General features: G+C 39.2%; 1 long non-coding RNA gene across 2 annotated transcripts; it reads right to left on the minus strand.

Annotated features, from left to right (window-relative positions):
- Positions 1 to 2,634: 2,634 nt before the first annotated feature.
- On the minus strand, positions 2,635 to 26,323 carry LOC123281713 (uncharacterized). 2 transcript variants are annotated; one of them, XR_011499078.1, is made up of 4 exons: positions 25,881 to 26,179; positions 11,626 to 11,760; positions 7,019 to 7,117; positions 2,635 to 5,288 (listed from the first exon to the last, which is right to left on the minus strand). It is a non-coding gene; the product is annotated as an uncharacterized lncRNA (long non-coding RNA). The 2 variants fall into 2 exon arrangements; XR_011499079.1 differs by lacking the exon at positions 2,635 to 5,288 and adding an exon at positions 5,799 to 6,326 and having other exon boundaries at positions 25,881 to 26,323.

Here is a 26,323-nt window from a genome sequence, read left to right on the forward strand (position 1 = left end):
CTTTAAAGGTCCCCAGGTGTCTTGACTTGGACACAGTTGGTCCACAAAAAAGAATTCGGACACTGCTGGTTTATATGTATCACTGGTCTTTTCCACTTCTAACATCTCCTAATTCAAAAGAATCAAAGGGATGCCCAAAGGACCACTGCGTGTAGAGATGTGATCATCCAAACCTTTATGGATTTTAAGTGAGGAAATACTGAATACGGCCTGAGGTGATAGACAAGGTGGATACTGCAAGTGCACCATACAAAGCTTAGATCTAGGGTTCACAAAAAATAAATCTGTAGGAGTGTAGCTAGACTAGAATATTGCCGTTTTTGTAATATTTACAACATACTCAAATCTTTTGGCTGGTGAAAAATACCTACTTGCACTGGAACTTTGTTTTGTGCATTTAAAAATACAACCACCAGAATTTCAAAATTATCCAGTTACGTTAATGTCAAATAAATGACAGAGAGGGCTTACCTGAAATTAACACAAAAATATAAACCTTCAGTCCATAATCAACACCTCTGCACAAAATTATTCAGATCAGCCATTCTCACACAGTAAGGATTCAGAGAGAGTCTTTAAATGTTACCCTGAATAATCCTAGTCAAAGAAGAATTTTGCATGAATATGGAAGTTACCACCATAAGTGACTGCAAGCTGAAAATTAACTTAGCACTGAACACAGCACAAATCTTCAGGAAATACTTGGTTGGTCTCAAGGTTTACACGCCCCGTAGGCTCTGGGGGAGAGTGAAGGCGGGCGATCCTTGCCTCAGGGGCCCTCATCTTGACAGTGTTTAATCACTGCATATCCCAGCTCATGGCCCTTCTAACCCCAGTGGCAGAGAACGTAGCAAGCTTCATGCAGTTTGTCCTCAAAGAGGAAACAGAGGTAACTCGCCTTCCGAACCCATTACACTATAGACGGGATATGCTCTTCTGAAAAGAAAGCCAGCAAATTAAGGTTGCTATAACTGACCACATCCCAAATGAGGACATAGGCTAAATCTTTTTCACGTTTTCAGGATTGGGAGACTATCTTGAGTCATTGGGATTGCTCTTCTGGCCAGATTTCTCTGTGTATGAGTGAGACTCACGGATGTTATACCTCTAACATGCTGGTTGACTCCACTCAGCCAGATGAACATGGAATCCTCAACTGCGTCTGCTCTTGCATCTAGAGGAAGTCATCCTTGGAATAAAAGAAGAACTGGACAATTGAATTGTTTTCAGTTTCTAGTTCAATGGCTGCATTCACTTAGTTATTAATTAATTAAAAATATTTCTTGATCGCCTCCATGTGTCAGGAATTATTCTAGGTTATTGAGATAGGGAAATGAATAAAGGTCGTATTCCATCAACCTCACATTCTAATAGAATGTAAGAGAAATAGACAAGTAAACAAATAAGGTCATTTTAAATAGTTACAAATTCTGTAAAGGAAAGGAACAGGATGATGTCATAGAGGGTGACTGGGAGAGAGTTACTCTAGATCCATGGTCAAAAACCCCTCTCTGAAAACCCTGCAAGATTGCAGGGATTCAGACCTTCAGCCTTCTCATCTAATAAGCACCCATTTGTTGTGGCTAATTCTGGAAATTAATGTTTCCCTCAAGATCCAGTGTTGAAAACTGCCCAGAATCCATTGATCCCCACCTTTATATACAAACCAGCTGCTCTCAGCAAACAAACAAACAAAACAATTTGAATTGGGACTTTGGCAGAAATGTGGAAAATATTCATTTGGAGACTAGCTGAGGACGAATCCACAATTATGCTAACTGAGTCATCTAACCAGATACCATATGGAAGATGAAACGAAATCCAGAAAAATTAAATATTGTAGATTCTGCCTTAGAGGAGTTTTCCGTATTTTAGGAAGCACACAGTCTATTGCTTGGAATGTTTCTATACCAAGTAGGCTATACGGCCAATAAAAGCAGGGTCAGAGCTTTTCAGGTAGTCCTTTACACTTCACAAAGGAACGATCAGCAGGATCCTGTGAGGGAGGTGATATATCTCCCTTATACACAGCTGAAAAATGTGGTTCAGAGGGGTTATACAATTTGTCCAGGGCCACACAGCTACTAAGTAGCAGAATCTAGACATGAATTCCAATTTTCTGGCCTAAGTTACGATGCTTCACTCTTGGGCAAATAGTGCCCAATTCTACCCTCAGATCGTTCTACTCTGACCTCGCCTTCGTTGCTAGGGTCTTGTGTTGCTGTTGACAATACCTGTCCACAGTACAACTCCTCAACTAGATCCCATGCAACACGTGGGCAGAACCGTTCTTCCCATCTTGATGCAAAGTGAGTAATACAGTAGAATCTGTTAACAAGAATGAGGAAAAATTGGTATCATGGTCTCTACTTCATAGATCAGAAAACAGAGGCCAACAGCCATAACACAGCTTCCCCAGTGATTCGACTAGTTCGAGGCAGAACCACGTCTGGAAGCAATGTCTCCAGAAAGCTGGCCTACATTCATTTCTCAAAATACTCCATCCCCATGCATCCCACTTCCTCCCACCCACCGCTCAGGCATACTTGGCATGGGAATTACCAAAGATGTAACGGGCCCCAAACCAGGAATCAGGCAACCTGGGCTGAAGATCAGGCTCTGCAATGAATATTTGGTTCAGTCAACATATACTTATTCAGTGCTTACTACATGTGCTCATAATTACACAATACACACACATATACAGTGTTTTAGACTTTTTAGGAAAAAAATTCTAATTATTAAACACATTCTATGAAACTGGCAATGTGCTAGGTATTTTATATACATATTTTTCACCCTCATAACAAGTAGATTTTGTAGCCTAATTTAACATAATGAAAATAAAGTGACTTTCCCAAGGTCATACAGGTGGCAACTGGCAGAGCCAAGATTGCTTCATTTCTTCAGAGAACATTTGCTCTGTGCCAGGCACTGGCCCAGCCCCGGGGATAGAGCAACGGATGAACCAGGCTGTAATTCCTGCTCTCCTGGAGCTCACATGTCAGGGAAGGAAACAGATAATAATCAGTAAATTAATAAACTAATAGGACAATTGTCATTGGTTATACCTGTTACACAATCACATAAAGTAGACTAGTCGGGAACACCTCCATGTGACCACACAGACCTGTGATCTGAACGACAAGGGGACAGTCATGCCAAGGTTTGGCAGAAGAACTTTCCAGGCAGAGGGAAATGCAAGTCTAGGCCCTAAAGAGAGAACAAGGTTGGCACTCTGAAGGGACAGAAAGAAGACAAACGTGTCTGGAGAGGAGTGAATGAAGGGAGACCAATGAGAGGAGGTCAGAGGGGTGGGCTGCGTCCAGCTCATAGGAACACCTTGCCCTGATAAGAAATTTGGATTTTATTCCAAGTGGGATGGGAAATCATTGTAGGCTTTAGCTTTATACATAGGATTTTTAAGAAAATTTCCCTTGTCCTACTTTTCCTTTTCAATAAACAAGTTACCCAAATCTAGAGGCAGTATTCAAAAACGAACAGAGAAGAAACAAATTTCTAAGAGACCGAGTTGCTACATGCTACAATTAGGCAAATTTAGTTTGAGCTTGCTTCAGAATGAGGAATTTATTTGAAGGAAAATATGTCTTACCCTTTGCATCTTTTAACCTACAATAATGATGTGCATAATTACTTCTGTGAACCGAAGTCTAGAATTACAGTTAAAAATCATAAATACAATTAAGACTTCTAGTATTTTTTAGTAAATTAATATTTAGTTTTCCTTTGTAGATAGTGCAATAGCCTGATTAGAGGGTTTTAAGCAGTGGGGCAATGCAATCTCAATGTCATTTAGAGGGGTCCCTGCCTGCTTGTGTTGAAGGCTCTGTGGGGCCATCGGTGGGGGCAGGACTGTCACCTCTGAATCCGGGGCTCTCTCTCTCTCTCAGAATCCAGATGTTCCTCCTTACCTCAAAGAGACCTCAGTTCAGCGGGGACGAGGCTTGACATGAATATCTACAAGGTGGAAAATGATAATCAGCAGAAGAGAGGATGCTCTTATCAGACTTGTTTTATATCTTTAAAGTTGAGGAATTAGACTTGGTGCCTTCCTGCTCTCAAATGCCTGTTTTATCCTTGACAGCTGTGGGCACCTGGGCTCTTCCTGTGCGCTGTAGCTGATGCCACTGCTTTGTTGTATGTTCCACTTTTACATCCTATCACACCATCCGCACAGGATACTGATGGCCTGCCCCGTTCTTCCTCTCTCCTCCTGCTCACATGTGCCTAGAGAAGGACTTAGTCCTTCCTTCCTTCCTGCCCTCAGGCAGCTAAGCACCCTTGACAAAGGCCCACTGGGAAGCCTGGGTAGGCAGGACTCATGCAGCTGGGCCTCCCAATCCTTCTCGAAGAGAGGTGGCCATGAGACCCGCTGGTGGCCCCAACTCTGAGCAACTCTCTGGTCTCACTGACGGAAGGACTCTGCAGGCACCAATGAGGTGCGGAGTGGCGACAAGTCTATACAGAGCCTACCTCCCTGCTTTGCCACACAAAGTCAGCAGTCTCCCAAGCTTAGAGGGACCAGGGTAAAAGGAAAATAAAAATAAAACCAGAATGACAACAAAACAAACAAGCAAAAACCCCTCCCTTTACAGACTCTCAAGAACCCTAGCAGAAACCCTGGAATTTACATACCAAAGAATTTTGCCCTCTTAGTGCCATTGAGACTAAGTCACAGAGACAAGACTGCTGGTAATTACCTATTAGATTTTAAAAAGGGACTAAAAGAACTCCAGATAATTCCCTTCAATTTGACCCAGCTAGAGTTATCCAGCTATACAAACGACCCCACTGCTGTTTCTCCTGGGTTGCCCGAGTATTACTGTTGCCATGTACAGAAGGATGAGCTGAGTTAAATCACTCAAGAGGTGACACTCTTCTCAAATGGAGGTGGCCAGGGGTCCCGGAAAGGACTTGGGATTGGAATCACACAGTACTGGATACCATTCTCCCTGCTGCTGTTGGTCAGCCACGTGAGCTGAGACCTTCATCTTTAGCGGGGATCTTGGATGGTGGATGGGCTGGCATGAGCAGAAGGGAGAAGAGGGAAGTTCAGAGGGATAATTGTATTTAATGGTATGACATATGCAGAGACCCAAGCAAATAACAAGTAGTCAAAAAATATTAGTTTCCGTCTTCCCTTGCAGACAGGCCTGACACAGGTGGCTGATCTTCTGACATAAATCCTTGTCTGTAAGATTTAACACGGCATGTCCTGCAGCCCTTGCCCAAATTAAAAAGAAAATCTCTTCTCTCTTTACTGTCATCTGTATAAGAGAAAACAGAGTTAGAGAGTCTTGCAGCATAAGGGTCATAGAAATAACCTGGTACAACATCTTCATTTCACAGGTCCCGAAACTAAGGCTCAGAAAAGAAGAACTTGCTCGATGTCACACAGGAAGTTGGTAGAACTGTATCCAACAGTCCATCCAACATAGCACAAAGTGGCCTATGGACAGGTGAAATGATTATAAACAGCAACACCACGATGACAATACCTATGATTTGTGTATCACTTTCTACATTCTTAACAAGCATTAACTCATTAAATCTTCACAATAGTCTTCTGAGCTATGTTCTAGTACTGTCCCCATTGTAATAGCTTTCCCAACCTTTCCCAACGGTGAAGCCAGAATTTGAACCTAAGATTCCTTGGCTTCAAAGCCCTGCTCTCATCTACCACACTCAACAGCCTCCCGTGCTTAGTTATTGGGCTCAGCTATTGGCCTAACAAGGAATGGCCTCTAGAGAAGATAAAGTTATAAGACACAACCCTTGCCTTGAGACATCTAACATTTTATTGGGGAGAAAAAAAAATACACACTTAGAATAATGATTCATAGCAGTCAAAGACAAGATGCTCAAAGAGGTGAGATGCTATTATCTAGGCGTGAGTGAAGGGAGAAAAATATGGGTCCAAGAAGCGAAGGAGGTCTTTTGAGACAAGGTACAACTTGAACGGGCCTGGAAGACAGTCTGCCCTGCGAGGCCATGCTGGTGCAGCCGGTTTAGGTGGATGTTGGTTTTAAAAATACATCCACGATCCTTCGATGCGCCTCCCTTCAAGAAGTGGAGTTTAGTTCTCCCCTTCAATACGAGTAGGACTCAGTGACTCACTTTTAACAAACAGAATGTGGCAAAAATGGCAGTGAGTGACTTCTCAGTCCAGCTCATAAAAGGCACTGCAGCTTCCTTCCTCTCAGATCAGTTGCTCTTGGAGAAACCTGCTGTCAAGTTGTGGGCACGCTCAGGCAGGTCTATGGCGACATTCACACGGCAATGAATGGAAGCTTCCTGCTGACAACCTGCGAGGATTGACGCCTCTTGCCAATAGCTCTCCTTTTGGAAGAGGATCCTCCATCCCCAGCTTGGCATGAAGTCTTTACTTGACTGCAGCCCTGACTGACACCTTGACGGTAACTTCTCGAGAGACTCCAAGCCAGAGCCACCCCTCTCAGCTGCTCCCAAATTCCAGACCCATAGAAATTGTGAGATAACAAACTTTAAGCTGCTAAATCTGGAGGTAATTGTTTACACAGCAATAGATAACTAATCCAGGTGGTAATGCTTTATATATATTGAAGAGACGTGAAAAATAAAGAGGAAGAAGATTATAAGGTAAATGATAGACTCCAGATATTCAAACTCTAGTTCTAATGCCCTGAGACCTAAAAGATGCAGGTTAAGCTGGAGTTAAGTGCAGAAAAGCTCTGTCTCCAAGTTAATAGCCGGGAGCCAATTTCATGAAAGCTCACTTAGTAAATTTACCAAGCAACTATCCAGGGTCACTATGTGCCATCAAGAGTGGTGAATACTAACTAATCTTTCTCCTGAGGGGAGTCAACTGGCCCCAGAATAGAAATATTCCTCTTCGGTATACCCAAGGGCAGTGGAAAAAACCCCGGCTTCTCACGGGTGATCTGACTTTGTAATTACAATTCCAGGTAGCGATCGTTAAGCACACGCCCCACCCCTCCATTTACAGATAAGCATTTACCTATACACACACACACCAGCCAGCAGAACAGGATTCAGTCCCAGCGCTGTGTCCTTCATCTGGGTCACCCGTCGCAGGAACATCCACCACATCGTGATCCTAAAGAAATGATTACCATTTCTGGTTCTAAATAGGACCACATTATTTTCTACAAGTGTCAATTTTCCCCTGCAATATTACATTTTCCAACATTTAGTTTTCTAGCATTTTGCCATGACTATCTGTGTAGATTAGAAAGGTTCTTAACTGTTATCTGTAATAGATTTTGCCTGTAGCAAAATTCATGCAGGCACAATAGAAGAACAAAGTGTACTCTGATGAAATTGCAACCATAATTTCCAGATGCCTGACATTTATTGCTTATTGCTATTAGAATTCAAGTGCCTATTTGTTTTGTACTTTGCTTTTACTCTTGCATCACAACATATAATGGGGAAAAGATATTTTAAATGTTGGGTTAAGTATCACAGATCAACGCGAGGCAGCAACATAATCAATACTACTTAAACATACTCCTAGGCAATTAATTTTTAAAGAATCAAATTGTTGTACCACATCAAAATTTATAATGATACCACAAAGGGTGTTACATTCTTTATTGTTTAATTAAAAGCAACATTTAGCACTCATGCAGCTAACTGTTAAGACATCACAACATAAAAGGTTTGCTCATCATTACGGTGAGGGAGGTACAACTGACTCCACATTTTTGATTATTAAATGTTAATTGTACTTTATTAGCTAGTATGCATTTATCAAATTACTGGCAACAATCATAAGGACAGCTATAAGAAGCACAGCCTAATATAGCCATCCTACAGCGGCCGGAGGCGCTGCCCTCATACTTGATATCTACAAAATTGTCAGCATTTTAAAGGAAGAAAACAAGTGGGTTTTACGGCTACCGTGTTGATAAAGTTGAATCCAGAAAATGGGATAGAGCAAAACATGCATAGGTTCAGGGAAAGACACAAGAAGATGCATACATAGAACAGAGAGAAGAGGCCTAGGATATAAAAACAAACACAGAAAATTATGCTGACAAGTCCAGGCTGAAAGAAAGAGGGAGGGAGGGAGGGAGGATGAGAAGAGGGGAGAAAGAAAGGAAGGAAGAGCACTTTTCAACCTTCTGGGTTCAGACACGGAGGACTGAAGAGTCAAGATAGGTGGATGGTGCTGTCAAAGTCAGGTAGGAGATTTGCCCAGTCCAGAGGCACTGCCCAATGCTAAGACTGTTTAGGCTCTTCCAAGAAAACATGGTAGGTGGAATGAGAGCATTTTGCCCACATTATCAAGTTCATGGACCAGCTAGGAATTGAAGAATGTCAAGGGGGCCTGGAAAGGGCATAGAGATCAACTAGGCTCCACCATGAACCCCTTTTGTTCATTTCCCTGTACAAACTCCACATTTGGAAAAGATTTGTCTAACAAACCGCATTTAACCTATAATCAGTAATGTGGTGCTTTGAAGGCAAATATATGACTTCTACAAGCCCTTTCGCATTATCGAAAGTAGCTTTTGGATCCCATTGCTACTGTTCAGACCCGAATCTAATCTTTTCATTCTAAGGTTGAGAAAAAACGCCTTCCCTGATACTGATGATGATTGAGATTGACTCCAAAGACGGTGGTTACACCCAGGAAGCAGGGGGCATTGGCCTGGTCTTAAAGGGAGCTCCACAAGCATGTCCTTTCTGGGGGGAAAGACCATGGCCTTATAAGCTACCAATTGCTCTGCTCCCTGCCCCAGGACCCTGCAAATTTGCACATCCTCCTTGGGTAAGCTGTATGAAGAACCTATCAGAACATATAAGGCCTGGGTTCCTAAACTGGATGTCCAGGCAACTTTTCTCGGAATTACATAGGATACTGGGAGATTCCAAAGAAACAGGCACAGCCACTCCCCTCAAGGAATCTATCAAGACCAGGCCTGAGTAAGAGGCTAGATAATTTACACAGAACTCTGCAGTTAGGTAAAGAAATTGCAACTATTCCATTTTCTGTAGCTGACCTCATCTTGATGGCATCCTAACCTTAGTCAAAAAAAGGGAGCAAAAGGATTTAAACATTCCATCTATTGGTATTTCAGTCTCTTCTGATTCAAACAGATCTTTTCATGACTGAGTCTCTTTGGTAAATAAATCTTGGAAATGTGTTTGTGTACTCTGTGTGCCTGCATGTGTATAAATTGACATCACACCATTTGCATAACCATTAAAAATCACTGAATTCAGGATACTATGAAATTCACTTCAGTAGTGAGGACTGGACCCAAGAAGCACAATCTGTAAGTGCGAGTTTATGTGTGTTTGTGTAGATGTGTGTGTGAATGCAGGGGATGGGGGTTCTCAGTTCAACCAAGAAAGACTTCCTGGATCTGGACTGAGTTTGAATACAGGCTAAGGAGTGTGGGATCAACCTCACAGGCAACCTCTACTTATGCACAATCAGAGACACCATGATAAAAGAGCATTTTAGGGAAATGCTTCTAGTAGGTTTTGCAGGAAAAATTAGCAGGGAACAGCATAACTTCCTATTCTCTAATCCAGGCATGGGTTCGTCTGAGCCAAGGTGGTGGTGGTGGGGGTGGAAAGGAAACATGGGTATAGCGAACATGGATGAGGAGGTCATGGTGTAGGAAGGAACAGGGCCAGGAAGGAGAGACAGAGGGAGGAGAACAAGTTGGCATTCGAGATGAACAGCTTGGTTGGCGTGTTTCTTTGAAATACTATCTTTCAAGACTCAACAGGACACTCAGGTAAAGACCTGTTTCTTTCTCTAGGTGTCTGGGTATGTGTGATACAGATTGCAACTAAAACAATGAGAATGACACTAATGTTAAACCACTCTCTTAGGTATTTCCCTAAAACTCATGATATACCAAGGACAGGAGAACAACGGATAGGCGAGAAAAATCTGTTCACCAAAGCTAACTTCCTTTTCCCAAATCACTAAATGGCTTGACACAACAGGAGGTAACTCTTTTGCAAGGAAATGTTCTAGATTTTTTAGGTTATTTTATAATTTTTTTTTTTTGAGGAAGATTAGCCTTGAGCTAACTGCTGCCAATCCTCCTCCTTTTGCTGAGGAAGACTGGCCCTGAGCTCACCTTGGTGCCCATCTTCCTTTACTTTATACGTGGGACGCCTACCACAGCATGACTGGCCAAGCAGTGCCATGTCCGCACCCGGGATTCGAACAGGCGAACCCTGGGCCCCCGAAGTGGAACATGTGCACTTAACCTCTGCGCCACCAGGCTGGCCCCTAGATGTTTTTTTTTAAGGCGTGGAAAATAACATAACCAATTCTTGTAAGCCTACCTGAGGATCACTTTTGAACCACATGCTTTGAAGAACAGTTAGCTCAGAGGGAATACCGTGCCAGCCCACATACCATCGAATGTGGCGTTCTTCCTCATCAAACTCTCAAAGATACTTGTAAAGCATTTTCTGTGACTGTTTTACTCCTTTTTTTCAAACTGCAAAGTGATTTAGCAGACCCCACAACTGTCAAAATTCTTTACCTAATTTTTGAAAGAGAAATAACACATAAATGTGGTTTTACAATCCAAAAAGTACATAAACCTACAAAATTAAAATGTATAAGTCTCTCTTCTTCCTCAACCCTTTGCATTTCAAAGATGGCCATTCTTAACAGTTCCTCATTGATCCTTCCAGATACAAAGGACATAAAACCACATTTATGATTTTATTTTTAAATTTAGACAAATGCAATCCTACAGACCATTCGATAGCTTGCCTATTTTGCTCGCTTATGCATCATGGGAGTACATCGATGTCTATATAAACTACTCTAATCCATAATTTTAACAGCTGGATGGATGTGCCATATTCATATAGGCAGTCTCCTGCTGATGGACATGTAGGTTATTACCAATGTTTTGGTATAACGCTCAATGCTCAAATGAATAACCTCATACATGTGTCTTGGTACAAGTTTATAAGAATATCCATAATTTCCTAGACACGAATTTCTGGGTGAAAGTAGATATTCATTTTTAATTTTAGTAAATATTTTCAGATTGCTCTTCAAAATGGTTTTACCAATTTATATTTTCACCAAAAGTTTTAAGAGTACACATTCCATCATACCTTTGTAAAGTTTTGTTTGTTTCTTTAAGTACACAGTATGATTAAGTATCTTGTTGTAGGGAGATTAGCTCTCTGTATTTTTTTGAACAAACTTGTGAAAACTCGAGAACATACTCTTGCAAAGCATTTTAATCAAACGCCTTCCCTAGTTTTATACTGAGAATCCTTAGCTGAGAGGTTCCCCACAGCTTGCAAAATTCCACAAGTGTCAAGTCTCTGGTTCAGCGAGCTCCATCAAGAATTCACATTTCCAACAAACTTGGCCAGTGCTGAGATTGTCTCATAAAAGCAACAAAATAGAACCAATGACATTTACATCACACTCAACATGGGAAGCACAATAGTATGTGGAATCACCTGAAAAGAGAGATCTTTAGTATCTAGGAGAAGAGATGTGATCAGAGAGATGATTGATGGGTTAGCAGTAAGATTAATGTTAGGATGCTGTCTACAGCATCACGGAAAGAGAAAAGTGAATAGCCAGAATATATTTACCTGAGCTTCTAGATACTGCCAATGTTTGAAATCATTATTTTTATTTTCACAAAGAAGGGAATGACTGAAGGGTAGTACCAAGATGACACCAACGGCAGGTGAAAGGAAACACATGATGAATTCCAGTAATCTCACCTGTAATTAAAGAAATTCAATCCATTAATGTCTTCAACTCAGACTGCACATTAGAATCATCTGAACAGCTTTGTAAATCATTCAATGCTTGTGCCTTGCCCCAGGCCGTTTGAGTCTAGACCCAAGCATTGGTATTTCTTTTAGAAGTTCGCCCAGGAGATTCTAATGTGCAGCTAAATTTGAGAACCTCTTCATTAAGGGCGTCCTTTAGGGTTTAGCTATATTCTCAAGGTCTTCCTAAGATCTTTAGCTAATATAGGGACCTCTTTCCTGAAGCCTCATGACTATGCCTTGCTACAACTATCTGAAAATCAGTGCTTGGCATAATACCTATTAGAAAGCCATGTACGCAAAAGAGTTAGCCAGATCAGGCGCAACAGAATACAGTGAATGTAAAGTTCCTGCGGACCCTTGAAGGAAGCAATGTTTTTAAAAAAACTGAAAATTTATTGATGGGAGTATAATCTGGAGATCATTTTAGCAATTTAAATCAAGAGTCTTAAAAATGTGCTTATCTGTTGACCCATAAATCCCATTTCTAGAAACCATGGATATGTCCAAAGATGTAGCCTGGACTAGGATGTTAATTGCTGGCATTTTTTATATTATAAACTGGAAACAATTCACCTAATGAATATTAATTAAATAAATTCAAGTTCAACTACACAATGGAATATTATACAATCATTTAAAATAATATGTTTAAAGGATAATATAGCTAACAGATTAGCCATTCATTGACATAAAAACTGTTCAAAATATATTTTTAGTGAAAAAGCTAGTTGTAAAATTCCACATGTAGCATGACGTCATTTCTTTATAAATGATACAATGGTAGCAAATTTATTGAGGACTTCCTTCATTCCAGGTACAGTTCTAAACACTTTGTAAATACTAACCCATTCATCCTTACAACGCTAGCAATGTTACTATTTTCACCTCATTTTAAAGATGAAGCCACTGGGACACAGAGAGTTTACTAATGCGCCTGAGGTCACACAGACAATAAGTGGCAGAGCTTGGCTTTCAAATTCACACACTCCAGCCCATACCTCATGCTCTTAACTGCTACACCATACTGCCGATGTGTGTTTACGTGCATAAAATGTCTGGTAGGATCAAAGGGAAGTTTTATTTTCTATCTTTGCTAATAAATATCTATTTTTCCTACGTTTTAAATACCTATTTTTTAAAAATAGATATAAAGTATCTATTTTCTATAATGAGGATATGTGACACACAGTTTTTATAAGCTAGTATGTTTTTAAGAAATGGAAAATCCTTCGAAACACCAAAAACCACAAAGAAAAAAAAGACTTACAGGGGACAAAGATGCAATTCACAGAGGGCAGCTGGGCATCTGCCCAGTAAGGAAGGTTGGAGAGGAGAGCCAGAGTCTCTGAAACTCTGCCCCAGGTCTCAGCCTGACGAGTACTTTCCCTACCTGTTCTGATACGCAAGGGAAGATGCAAATGTGTAAAGTGAGGAAGATGGCCACAGCCCGAAGGTGAATTTGTGAATTCTGCAGGGCAAGAGTTCTTTCGGGGTAGGAGAGAAATCAGGGGGAGAGCTGAGTAGGGAGACGGAGCCAGCGAAGGGATATCAAAAACATGTAGAGACTGGTTAAGTGGGAGGGTTAGTTAGCCGTAGATGGAAGGACAGAGAGACAAGATACCACTTCTATAAGACCTTAAGGAAGGGGGTCTATGAGGGAGAATCCCCTCTACCCCTCTCCTGCCCTCTGTGAGATTTGATGAGCAGCTGGGGCGGGGCGAAGGGCAGACATTGAAAGCTGGAGCAGTCAACTTATTGCTGAAGAAACGGAGCTACCCAGGCACAAGTGGGAGGACTTCAGAGCAGCGATTTGGAGCTCAGCAGAAGCTAGACCGCAAAGGTCTATGACAGTGCTGTGTAGCCCATTTACCCTCCTCCGAGTGACATCAGTAGAATTAAAACACTGAACTCAGGCATCTGGCACAATGCCCTTCCTATCGGCCCAGGGGCCTGGCCTTCTGGCTCCCTGAGGTCATTAGTGTCTGCCAGCCAATGATGCTAGGCTGGAATTCTCTCACTTCAACCAAAGCTTCAGTGGGTAGAACTGCTTAGGAAAGTAGGACATTCATTCTGAGTTAGGGAAAAATTCTAGAATATATTTCAAGAAATGCAGCTGGCTGTGTTACTTTTAGGAACATAGAGTCATTCAAACTGTGATAAGTTCAAACTATTGCCTAATAAAAGTACTTTCGGATTCCGCGACTGATTTATAACCGATATGTAAATTTGTGCTTCTAAAGTACTCGAAGGTGCTAGAAAACAGAAATTAAAACAGATTCTATTCAGTATTTTAAGTACATCACTCCATTTTATTTCCATTTTCAGTCTCTATTTTGAGAAGGACTCTTCCTTTCTTTATAGATTCCCCATCCTCATTACTGACAAAATAAGGTTAAATAAATAAAGTTTCACTCTACACTTTGCCTCACTTAGCAGATGCACTCAATATTTTCACACATTCACACTTAAAATTACAGCAAAAGAACACATTCAAGCCAAGAAATGACTGTCCTTCACAATCATTCTATAACCAGAACTCACAAATTAATGAGTTTAATAGCATATTTTTCCTCCTTTGGCCACTAGCCTCTTCCTGTCTTTAGATATAACGTATGATACCTGGGAAGCATATGAAAATTATGCACAGACATGCACCCAGATTGTAAAAGCCTCATTGTAGAAATAGCTATCCTGACAGTAAGTACTCACATAACTTTTGTGCCTCCTTATTATTGCAGTACATAACTCACTCCTCTGCAAGTTCAGATTGCATATTACAGCACATTAATGTTGGTCTTCCTTATAGCAACCTATCATATGGTTAGCATTCTCATTTATAACCTAAATTACTTTTATTTCTCCAGCCATTTCACCTAACTGCTTTGAATCAACTGGGAAAGTGATCACATATCCCAAGTTGAAGAAATATGCAGTAATGAGGGTTGGCTGGAGTACAACGTTACCCGTATGCATGGGTGTGCCCATCCCCGAGATCAGTGGCCCTTCTGAATCTACAAAACCCAAAAGGGATGTGTGTTGGGGCTTCCTGACTCCACTTAGAAGCAGCCCCAGCAGTGGGTAGAATTGAGGACCAGCCATACCTTCAATAAACACTCTAGCCAAATATATTTTTTAAAGGGAGGGAGAAAAAAGGAGTTTGGAACACTTCAATAGCTGCCCATTTACCCTAAGATAAGGATGGCAATGTTGGCCTTCCCAGGTCTGGCTCCTGCCTGCCTCTCTGGTTTCTGTACCCCTATGCTTTGTTCACTGCACAGCAGTCCACTAGCCTCCTTTAGGTTCCTTGAATACAGCATGCTCCCCTTCACCACAGGGCCTTTACATATGCTGTCCTACCTCCTGAAACACTCCTTCCCCCACCCCACCTTACGTAGTTAATTCCACCTCTTCAAGAAATCTAGTTCAATCATTAGTTCCTCAGAGAAGCTCTTCCCAGGCCTCTCTGCCTGAATCACTTTGCTCCAGTAAATAATCTTGGGCAGGATAATTTATTGAAATTATCATTGCATATACATGTGTGATTTTTCTTTCTTTCTCACATTTCAAGCCTGTAGTTTGGCCTTGTTGTCCTTCCTTGAATAACCAAGTTTTGTAGGGCAGAGAGCAAAGGCATCCTGTCTTTGCCAGCAGTTTAAGCTCTCTAAAAAGACAATGCCAGGTGTCCACAGAGAAGTTGGAGGAGTAGAGGGCAAGAGAGAGTGAGAAATCCAGTGAACAGTGGAGACCTTCTCTTTACTCCTAGACAAACCCCTGAAGAGATGGCAATACCTCCAAAAGATGGCTGTGTGGGGTTTCTAGAGAACTGCTTATGAGTTCAACAGTACCATGCCTCTCTCCTTCAAGGATCCTTCCTCATTGGACAAAAAGATATCGGCAATGACCACGAAAGCCCTGATTGCCTGGAGCCTGGAGGACTACACTACTCTGTCCAGGTACCACCAGAGTCCCTGAGGGTGAAGTGATCAGGAAAGAGGAGGCAGTCCCAAGGCAGACAGAGATGGAACTTCCCACCCACCCACATGGGGGAGAACTAAGACAATTTAGCAGAATGTGATACTTGTTGCACATCTGAGTTTAGGGATTGTTGTTCAGACCTGCTGTGCTCTCAGATTCCTGCTCAAACATTTCGCTCATCTACATTTCTCAGGTTTTCAAGTACATGATTTTTCCATTGATATCTTTCTCCACCTCTCCTTTCTAAGCTCCATGAGGGCAAGGACTATGACTTTTGCTCACTATCTTATCCCCAGGGTCTAGTATAGCACTTAAGACAACAGTGGGTGTCCATACATTCCTTTCTTTGATTTAATTGCATACAGTAAAATGCACAGATCCTAAATGCGCATTTCGATGGACTTTGGCAAATGTATATACTCATTTAAGTAACACCTCGATCAAGGTATAGAGTATTATCATCACCCTGAAAGTTCTCCTGTGTCCCTTTCAAGTTTTAACCCTCTTCCCACCAGACGTAACCACAATTCTGATTTCTCTCTATGAGGAAACACAGTTATGATTCTTCATAGATTAGTTCTGCCTGTCCTTTAATTCGATATAAATGCAAATATACAGTATGAGTTATTTTTTATCTTGATTGATTCTCACATTGTGTTTTTGAGATTTACCCATGTGTTGTATGAATGAGTAATTTGTTCCTTTTTTGCTGCACACTATTCCAGTGCACAAATTTATCACAGTTTGTTAATGCGTTTTCTTGTTGATGGACAAGAAAATTTAAACATGTTGTTTTGAATTTCTTACTATTATGAGTTAAGCTGCAATAAACATTCTTGCAATGAACAAGTCATTTTGTGGAAATATGCTTCCATTTCTCTTGGGTAAATAGGTAGAAGTTGAGTTGCTGGATCATAAGGTAGGTGTATTTTGAACTTTATAAGAAACTGACAGTTTTCCAAAGCGGTTGTCTAATTTTACACCTCCACCAACAACACGTGAGTGGTCCAGTTGCTCTGCATCCTTTCCGTCGTAAGATATTGTTAGTCTTTTTAAATTTTATAGATTTTAGTGAATATATAATAGTTTCTTATTATGGTTTTAATTTGCATTTCCCATCAAGCTTAAAACATTGAACATCTTTTCATGTACTTAGCGATCATTCATGTATCCTCTTTTGTGAATTTTCCAAGTCCTTCAACTATTTTGTCTTGGGTTGTTTCTCTTTTTGCTATTTATTTGTGGGAGTTCTTCATATATTCTGGATACAAGTTTTTGTGGATATATATGGCATACTTTGCAGAAAATACTGTCTACGTTTTCCTCATTCTGTGGTTTGCCTTTTCATTCCTATAATGATGACTATTAAGGAGCAGAAATTAATTTTGATGAAGTCGTTTATTATCTTTTTCTTTTATAATTTTCACATTTTGCATTCTATCTAAAAAATCTTTGCCTAAGCCCAGATCACAAAGATATTCATCTATTTTTTCATCTAAGAGTTTTATAGTTTAAGCTTTTACATTTCGAGCTGTAATCTACTTCCAGCTGATTTTGTGTATGGTGTGAGGGATGAGCAGCAGTTCAAATTTTTTCCCATACAGATATCCAGTTATCCAACATAATTTGTCAAAAAGATTTTCCTTTTCCCATTAAATTGTATTGGTGATCTCTTGAAAAATCAATTGACTGTATGCATGTGGATCTATTTTTGGACCTTCTTTTTTGTTCCATAGATCTATTTGTCCGTCCTTACACCAGTATTACACTGTCTTGATTACTATAGCTTTATAGCAAACCTTAAAATCAGGTAGCATAAGTCTTCCAACTTTGTTCTTCTTTGTTTTGGCTATTTTAGGTTGTTTGCATTTCTATACAAATTTTATTAGCAGCTTATTTATTTCTACCAAAAAAGCCTGATGGGATTTTGATTGCAATTACACTAAATCTATAGATCAATTTGAGTGAAATTTGACATCTTTATAATACTGAGTCTTCCAATTCCATGAGCATGGTAAAACCATTTTTATTCAAGTCTTTACTTTTTCCTTGACAGTATTTTATAGATTTTAATGTAAAGGTCTTTTACGTCTTTTGTTAAATTTATTTCTAGATATTTGTTGGTTTTATTATGAATGGTATTTTAAAAATTCTATTTTCCAATTGTTTGTTGATAATATACAGATATACAATTGATTTTTGTACATTAGCTTTTTATGCTGAGACCTTGCTGAATTCACATATCAGATCTACTAATTTTTTAAGATTCCTTTATATGTGCAATCATGTCATTATGAATAGTTTTACTTCATCATTATCAACGTTTTATTTCATTGAACTCTAGTAAAACGTTGAGGAGAAACTGTTTAGAGTAGAAAAATTTTCCTGTTCTCAATCTTAGGATGAATGTTTTTGATATTTCACCATTAAGAATGACATTAACAAATGATGTTAATGCTTTCAATATTTCACCATTAAGAATGAGATCTTTTTCAGAGATGCCCTATATTAAGTTGAAGAAATTCTTTTTTATTTCTAATTTGCTCAAAGGTTCTTCTTCCTTTTTCATAATCATAAATGTGTTTTGGATTTTGTCAAATACTTTTTCTGCACTTCTTGAGATCATCATATCACTTTTCTCTTGCACTCTGTAAATGAAGTGAATTACATTGGCTTTTGAATATTGAAAGAATCTTACATTCCTAGAATTAAACCCACTTGATCATAATGTATTGTATTTCTTATATACTTCTATACTAACTGCTAATATTACATTAAGGATTTTTTTAGTGTATTTAATGAGTGATACTGACCCGCAGTTTTCTCTTCTTGCAATGTCCTTCTCAGGTTTTAGTGTGCTGGCTTTATAAAATGAGTTAGAAAGTCCCTCCTCCTCCATTATTTTTGATGAGTTTGTATAAGATGAAGGTTATTTCCTCCTTAAACATTTAATAGAATTCACCAGTGAGGTTGGTGGAGACAGGAGTTTATTAGTGAAAAGGATTTTAATTATGAGTTAAATTTTTAATGAATATTTAGAGCTAGTCAGATCATCTATTTCTTCTTTAAACAGTTTGGATTACTGTATTTTTTTAAAAGTTGTAAAACGTGGTGGCATAAGGTGCCTGTAGTGATATCCTCTTTCATTCTTAATGTTAGTCTTTGTGTTTTCCCTCTTCTTTCTGGTTCAGTCTTGTCTGTAGTTTATCAATTTCACTAATATTTGTTAAATAATATCAACTTTTGGACTTCACATTTATCTATTTTTTCCATAGAACATATATATATATATATATATATATATATATATATAATACACACATATATATACAATTTCCTCCTTTTAACTTACTTTGACCTTAGTTGCTCCACTTTTCCTAGTTTCTCAAGGTAGAAGTTATATAATTTATTTTAGATCTTTCTTCTTTTCTAATATAAGTATTTAAAGACATGATTTTCTCTCTTAGCACCACTTCAGCGGTGCCCTACATATTTTGATATTTGTGTTTTCATTATTACTTACTTCAAAATATTTTCTAATTTCCCTTATGAATGTTTCTTTGAACCATGGGTTATTTGCCAGTGTGTTGTTTAATTTTCAAATGTGTGGGGAATATGTAGATATATTTTTATTAATTATTTCTAATTTACTGTTATCCTGGTCAGAGAACACATTTTGTATTATTTCAACCTTAAAAATTTGGAGGGACTTGTTTTATGATCCAGAACCTGGTCTATTTTGGTTAATCTTTTATGTGTCCTTAATAAAAATGTATATTCTGTATCTGTTGATTGTAAGAATTTTATAAATGTCTATTACATTGTGTTGCTTACTAGTACCTTTTCTGCTTTTTTTGTCTCCTTGGCCATCAGTTACTGAGAAAGGAGTGTTGAGGTCTCCCATCCTGGTTGTCCATCGATCTGTTTCTCCCTTTAGTTCCGTCTATTTTTCTTGCATGTAGTTTGATGAATGCACATGCCTTAGAAGCATATACATTTAGGATTCTCTCTTCTTGATGAATTGACCCTATTATTATGAAATGTCTCCTTCTTATATCTGGTAATATTTCCTGTTTTGAAATCTTCTTTGTCTGTTTAACAGAGGCATACCAGCTTTCTTATGAGTAGTGTTTGGTATATTGTTTTCCTCTTTTGATTTTCAGTCTATTCACATTTTCATATTTAAGGTACATCAATTATAGATACCAGTTAGCTGTTTATCCATCCTGAGAATACTGGCTTTACAATTGGAGTATTTACTCCCATTTAAGGTAATATAGTTATTGATAAAGATTGGGCTTAAATCTATCATTTTGTCACTTTTTTCTATTTTTCTTCTTCTATTCTCTGATCCTTGATGCTCCTTTCCTGCCTTCTTTTGTATTCATTGAGTACTTTTTAGAATTGGGTTTTTTTTTTCTCTGCAGGTTTTTAATCTGTGTCTGTGTGTTTTCTGTGGCTGCTCAGGGAAATCGCAATACATATTTATTAAATGAGTAAATGAGTGCTGCAACATGTACCCACCTACAATCCACCTTACCAATCCTTCATCAAGGCTAGGAGAACATCACAAGCCCTACACAGCCAAAATTGATAACACATCAGTAGAAGGAAGATTCTTTAAATTCAGGTTCACATTGTGATATTAAAGAATTCTGGGTACTCGTAGGAAGCTCACTTTGAGGATCACAATCAATGAAGAATCTGATGTAAAGCCCATCAAGAACAAGGTGATGTCAGCAACACAGTGGAGTGAGCCATTCCCTTTGTCTCTCCCTCTTTGAACTATAGTTAAATGGACAATCATTGACCAATGGAGGAAACCCACACAGCACAACAGGATGCCTGAGAGACACACACACAGCTATACATCTAAAGGTAGATGGATTGGGCCTTGGGGAAGTGGTGGAGACTGGTGAGGACTCCCTGCCCTTCCCCAGCAGCCCTGTGCCTGCATGTGAATGCTTTCCTGGCTGGCATGAACACCCACAGTACCACTGTGCCCCGAAAGTGGGACTGCACCTTGCGGTGACTGTAGGAAGAAGCAGCAGCAGCCCTTAGCTTGTGATCACTTTCCTGGTGGTGGGAGAGCCCACCATGCCACTGTGGCCCCAAGAAGTGGCACCAGTGAGGACCCCACTAGGAAGTCCTGCCCACCAAGCACAGTGGCCAGCATGACTATAAGAAGAGGCAGCAGCAGATCTACACACACACACAAATACTCTCCTGACAAGTGCAAGCACCCATAGTACCCCTACAACTTCCAGCAGATGGGGTGGGATCAAAAACACAGCTCCTGCTCCCCACTAGTGGTAGCAGGTGGGATCGGCAACCTAATACTACCACAAATGTGCTGAGAAAATATTAGTTCATCAAACACCATGAGAAATTACAGCAACAATTTAGACCAGAAGGAAAATGACAATTCTCCAGAAACCAATCATGCAGACACAGAAATTTACAATCTAAATGACAGAGAATTCAAAATAGCTGTCATAAAGAAACTTAATGAGTTACAAGAAAACACAGAAAGACAGTTCAATGAGTTCAGGAATAAAATTAATGAGAAGAAGGAATATTTCACTGAAGAGATTGAAACTGTAAGAAAAAAAAACAAGCAGAAATTCTGGATATGAAGAACACAATTAATGAAGTAAAAAATAATTAGAATCCTTTAAAAAATGGAGCTGATGTTATGGAGGAAAGAACTGATGATTTAGAGGATGGAAATACAGAAATGCTACAGGTGGAAAGAGGAGAGAGAACTAAGACTTTTTTTTTTAAATGAAGGAATTCTTTGAGAAATATCAGACTTAATTAGGAAAACCAACATAAGGATTATAAGTATTCCAGAGGGAGAAAAGAGGGAGAAAGGCGCAAGGAGTTTGTTCAAAGAAATAATAGCTGAGAACTTCCCACATCTGAGGAAGGAACTGGATTTACAAATACATGAAGCTAACAGAACATCTAATTACGTCAAGGCTAAAAGACCTTCTCCAAGGCATATAACAGTAAAACTGACAAAAGTCACTGACAAGGATAAAATATTAAAAGCAGCAAGGCAGAATAAAATAACCTACAAAGGAACCCTGTCAGGCATCCAGCAGATTTCTCTGCAGAAACCTTACAGGCTAGGAGAGAATGGAATGATATATTCAAAATATGAAAGACAAAAACTTTCAGCCAAGAATACTCTATCCAGCAAAACAATCCTTCAGATATGATGGAGAAATAAAAGCTTTCCCAGATAAATAAAAGCTGAGGGAGTTCATTGCCACTAGACCTCCCTAAAAGAAATGATTAAAGATGCCCTCATACCTGAAACAAAAAGGCAAAGGTCTAAAAAGCTTTGAGCAAGGAGATAAATAGACAAAATCAGAAAACTGTGGCTCTCTTTCAGAACAGGGAAGCAAATACTCGATTATAAGTTAAAAGATAAAAGCAAGGAAAGCATCAAAAGTCAGTATAAACACTTTAACTTAGTCACAAACTCACAACACAAGACAGAATAATTTGTGACAACAATAACTCAGAAGGGGAAGAGGAAGGGACAGAACTTGCTTAAGGCTAATGGAAATAAGAGGCTAATGGAAATCAGAAAAAGGACTACCTCATCTATGAGATCTTTTATACAAGCCTTACAGTAACCACTAAACAAAAAATCAGAGTAGGGTCACAATTCATTAAAAAAGAGAAAACCTCCACAGGAAACCACCAAAATGAAATGGCAGTCAGAAATACAAAGGAAAAGAAACAATGGAAACAAAGAACAACCAGAAAACAGATATAAAATGGTGGTATTAAGCTCTCATATATCAATAATCACTCTTAATGTAAATGGATTAAATTCTCCAATCAAAAGACACAGAGTATCCTTGTCAAACTCTTCCAAAAAATTGAAGTAGACATAACACGTCCTAGCTCATTCTATGATGCCAACATCACCCTGATGCCAAAACTAGACAAGGACAACACAAAGAAGGAAAATTACAGGCCAATATTTCTGATTAACTTAGATACAAAAATCTTCAACAAAATATTGGCAAATTGAATACAGCAACACATTAAAAAGATCATACACCATGATCAAGTGGGATTTACTTCAGGGACACAGGGATGGTTCAACATCTGCAAATCAATCAATGTCATACACCACATTAAGAAAATGAGGAACAAAAATCTCCTGATCATCTCAATAGATGCAGAGAAAGCATTTGACAAGAGCCAACATCCATTTATGATAAAAACTCTCAATAAAATGTGTATAGAACGAAAATACCTCAACATAATAAAGGCCATATATGACAAACCCACAGCCAACATCATACTCAATGAGGAAAAACTGAAAGCTATCCCTCTGAGAACAGGAACAGGTGAAGGGTGCCCACTCTCACCACTTCTATTCAACATGGTACTGGAGGTTTTGGCCAGAGAAATTAGGCAAGAAAAAGAAATAAAAGGAATCCAAATTGGAAAGGAAGAAATGAAACTCTTGCTGTTTGCAGATGACATGATTCTATATGTAGAAAACCCTAAAGAATCCATCATAAAACTATTAGAAATAATCCACAACTACAACAAAGTCGCAGGGTACAAAAATCAACTTACAAAAATCAGTTGCATTTCTATACACTAACAATGAACTGGCAGAAAGAGAACTCAAGAATACAATCCCATTTACAATCACAACAAAAAGAATAAAATACCTAGGAATAAATTTAACCAAGGAGGTGAAAGATCTATACATTGAAAACTATAAAACATCATTGAACGAAATCAAAGAAGACATAAAGAACGGAAAGATATTCCATGCCCATGGATTGGAAGAATAAACGTAGTTAAAAATGTCCATACTACCTAAATAAATCTACAGATTCAATGCAATCCCAATCATAATCCCAATCACATTCTTCACAGAAATAGAATAAAGAATCCTAAAATTTGTATGGAACAACAAAAGACCCTGAATACTAAAGCAATCCTGAGAAAAAAGAACAAAGCTGGAGGCATCACAATCCCTGACGTCAAAATACACTACAGAGCTACAGTAATCAAAACAGCATGGTACTGGCACAGAAACAGACACATGGATCAATAGAACAGAATTGAAAGCCCAGAAATAAAATCACAGATCTAAGGACAGTTAATCTTGATAAAGGAGTCGGGAACATATATTGGAGAAAGGAACCTCTCTTCAATAAATTGTGTTGTGAAAACTGGACAGCCACATGCAAAAGAATGAAAGTGGACCATTATCTTGCGCCATACGCAAAAATTAACTCAAAATGGATTAAAGGCTTGAATGTAAGACCTGAAGCCATAAAACTCCTAGAAGAAAATATAGGCAGTACACTCTCTGACACTGGTCTTAGCAGCATCTGTTCAAATACCACATGTACTCAGACAAGGGAAACAGAAGAAAAAATAAACAAATGGGACTACATCAGATAAAAACCTTCTGCAAAGCAAATGAAATCATGAACAAAATGAAAAGACAACCCATGAGCTAGGAGAAAGTATTTGCAAATCATATATCTGACAAGTGGTTAATATCCAAAATGTATAAAGAACTCATACAACTCAACAACAACAACAAAAAAAACAAACAACTCAGTCAAAAAATGGGTGGAGGATATGAACAGACATTTTTCTAAAGAACATACACAGATGGCCAACAGAGACATGAGAAGATGCTCAGCATCATTAATTATAGGGGAATGCAAATCAAAACTACAATGAGATATCACCTTACACCTGTCAGAGTGGCTATAATTACCAAGACAAAAAATAACAAATGTTGGAGAGGATGTGAGGAAAGGGAACCCTCAAACACTGCTGGTGAGAAAGCAAACTGCTGTAGCCACTGTGGAAAACAATACAGAGATTTCTCAAAAAATTAGAAATACCATAAGATCCAGCTATCCCACTACTGGGTATTTATCCAAAGAATTTGAAGTCAATAATTCAAACAGACTTATGCACCCCTATGTTCATTGCAGCATTATTCACAATAGCCAAGACGTGGAAGCAACCCAATTGCCCTTCTACAGCTGAATGGATAAAGAAGATGTGGTATATATATACACAATGGAATACTACTCAGCCATAAAAAAGACACAATCCTCCCATTTGTGACATCATGGATGGACCTTGAGGGTATGATGTTAAGCAAAATAAGCCAGACAAAGACAAGTACTGCATGATTTCACTCACACGTGGAAGATAAACTAATACACGGAAAAAGAGAACAGATTAGTGGTTACCAGAGGGGAGGGGGTTGAGGGGGCAAAAGGGGTAAAATGGCAGGTGTGTATGGTAACAGATAAAAATTAGATCACCCGTGGTGATCATGATGCAGTCCATACAGAAACTGATAAATAATAATGTACACCCCAAATTATACAATGCTATAAACTGTTATGATCTCAACAAAACAATTGGAAAAAAAGAATTCTTGCCTCAAATCTAATACAATTGCTTTTTGGTCTAGTTGCATTTTTTTACTCCTTCCTTAATTCAATGATTTTTCCTTCTAACAAATACACATTTTCTTCTTTGGCTATATATCAGAATCGCCTTTGAAGATTTAAAAAACTACAGATGCGTAGATCCTATCCAAGATGTACTGAATGAAGATCTTCCAAAAGCTTCCAATACACATGAATTGAGAACCACCGCGCTATTGAATGCCCACTAAACTCCGGACACTGGCTACAAGCATCAGTCCTGTACTACCTCCCACCAACCCAGCCCAGAGCAGCTTCCCTCACAGCAATGTACACGAGGTCCTTCTCTCTTCTCCTGATTACACACAAGGCCAGAAAGGAAAAAAAAAAAAACAGAGACTAAGAGGCTCATTAGGTTTCTAATAGTTTTCCTTTTTCTTTTCTTTTTTGGAGATCGGCCCCTTTGAAGCACATCATGACTCAAATAACTCCCATGGGGGAAGGGAGAAGAGGAGTGTTGGAACTGCAATGGCAGCCAAAGAAATTTATGAAAAACAAAGACAGAAAAAGAAGAAAAAGGAAAGAAAAGAGAAAACCCTCATCAATAACGTACTAGAAGAGATTTCTTTAAAATACGGGCATTACCTCTTCACATTTCTTCTCTGTGTGCTCTGCAGATGGAGCAGACTGTGGCCGTGCATTCTTGGAATGCCTGGATTATTTCAAAGCCACTGGCCGCATCTCTGGCCAGTGTGAGCTTTGTTTGGTTTATCATGATCAGCTCCCAGAAGCCAGTAGGTACTCAACACCTCCAGCGGAGTCTTGGGGCCCTACAAGGCCACGAAGCAAAGTGAAACCACCAACACACTTTTCAGTGCGTGAGCTCCTTCCTCTCTTCCAGGCGGCAGAGCCTGCTTCGGGGTTTACCATTCACCCTGAAAGCTGGGTTTAATTGCGTCACTCAGAGGCCTGGCAGCGAGAATGGAAGCTTGTTGCTCTGGTGAGGACACCCAAAACACCTTTCCATCCGTTTTTGTTTCCCTGGAAGCTGTACAGTCGGAGAGAAGGAAAGAAAAACAGGAAACTAC

Source organism: Equus asinus, chromosome 28 (genome assembly GCF_041296235.1).
Source record: "Equus asinus isolate D_3611 breed Donkey chromosome 28, EquAss-T2T_v2, whole genome shotgun sequence".
Classification (NCBI taxonomy): Eukaryota; Metazoa; Chordata; class Mammalia; order Perissodactyla; family Equidae; genus Equus; species Equus asinus.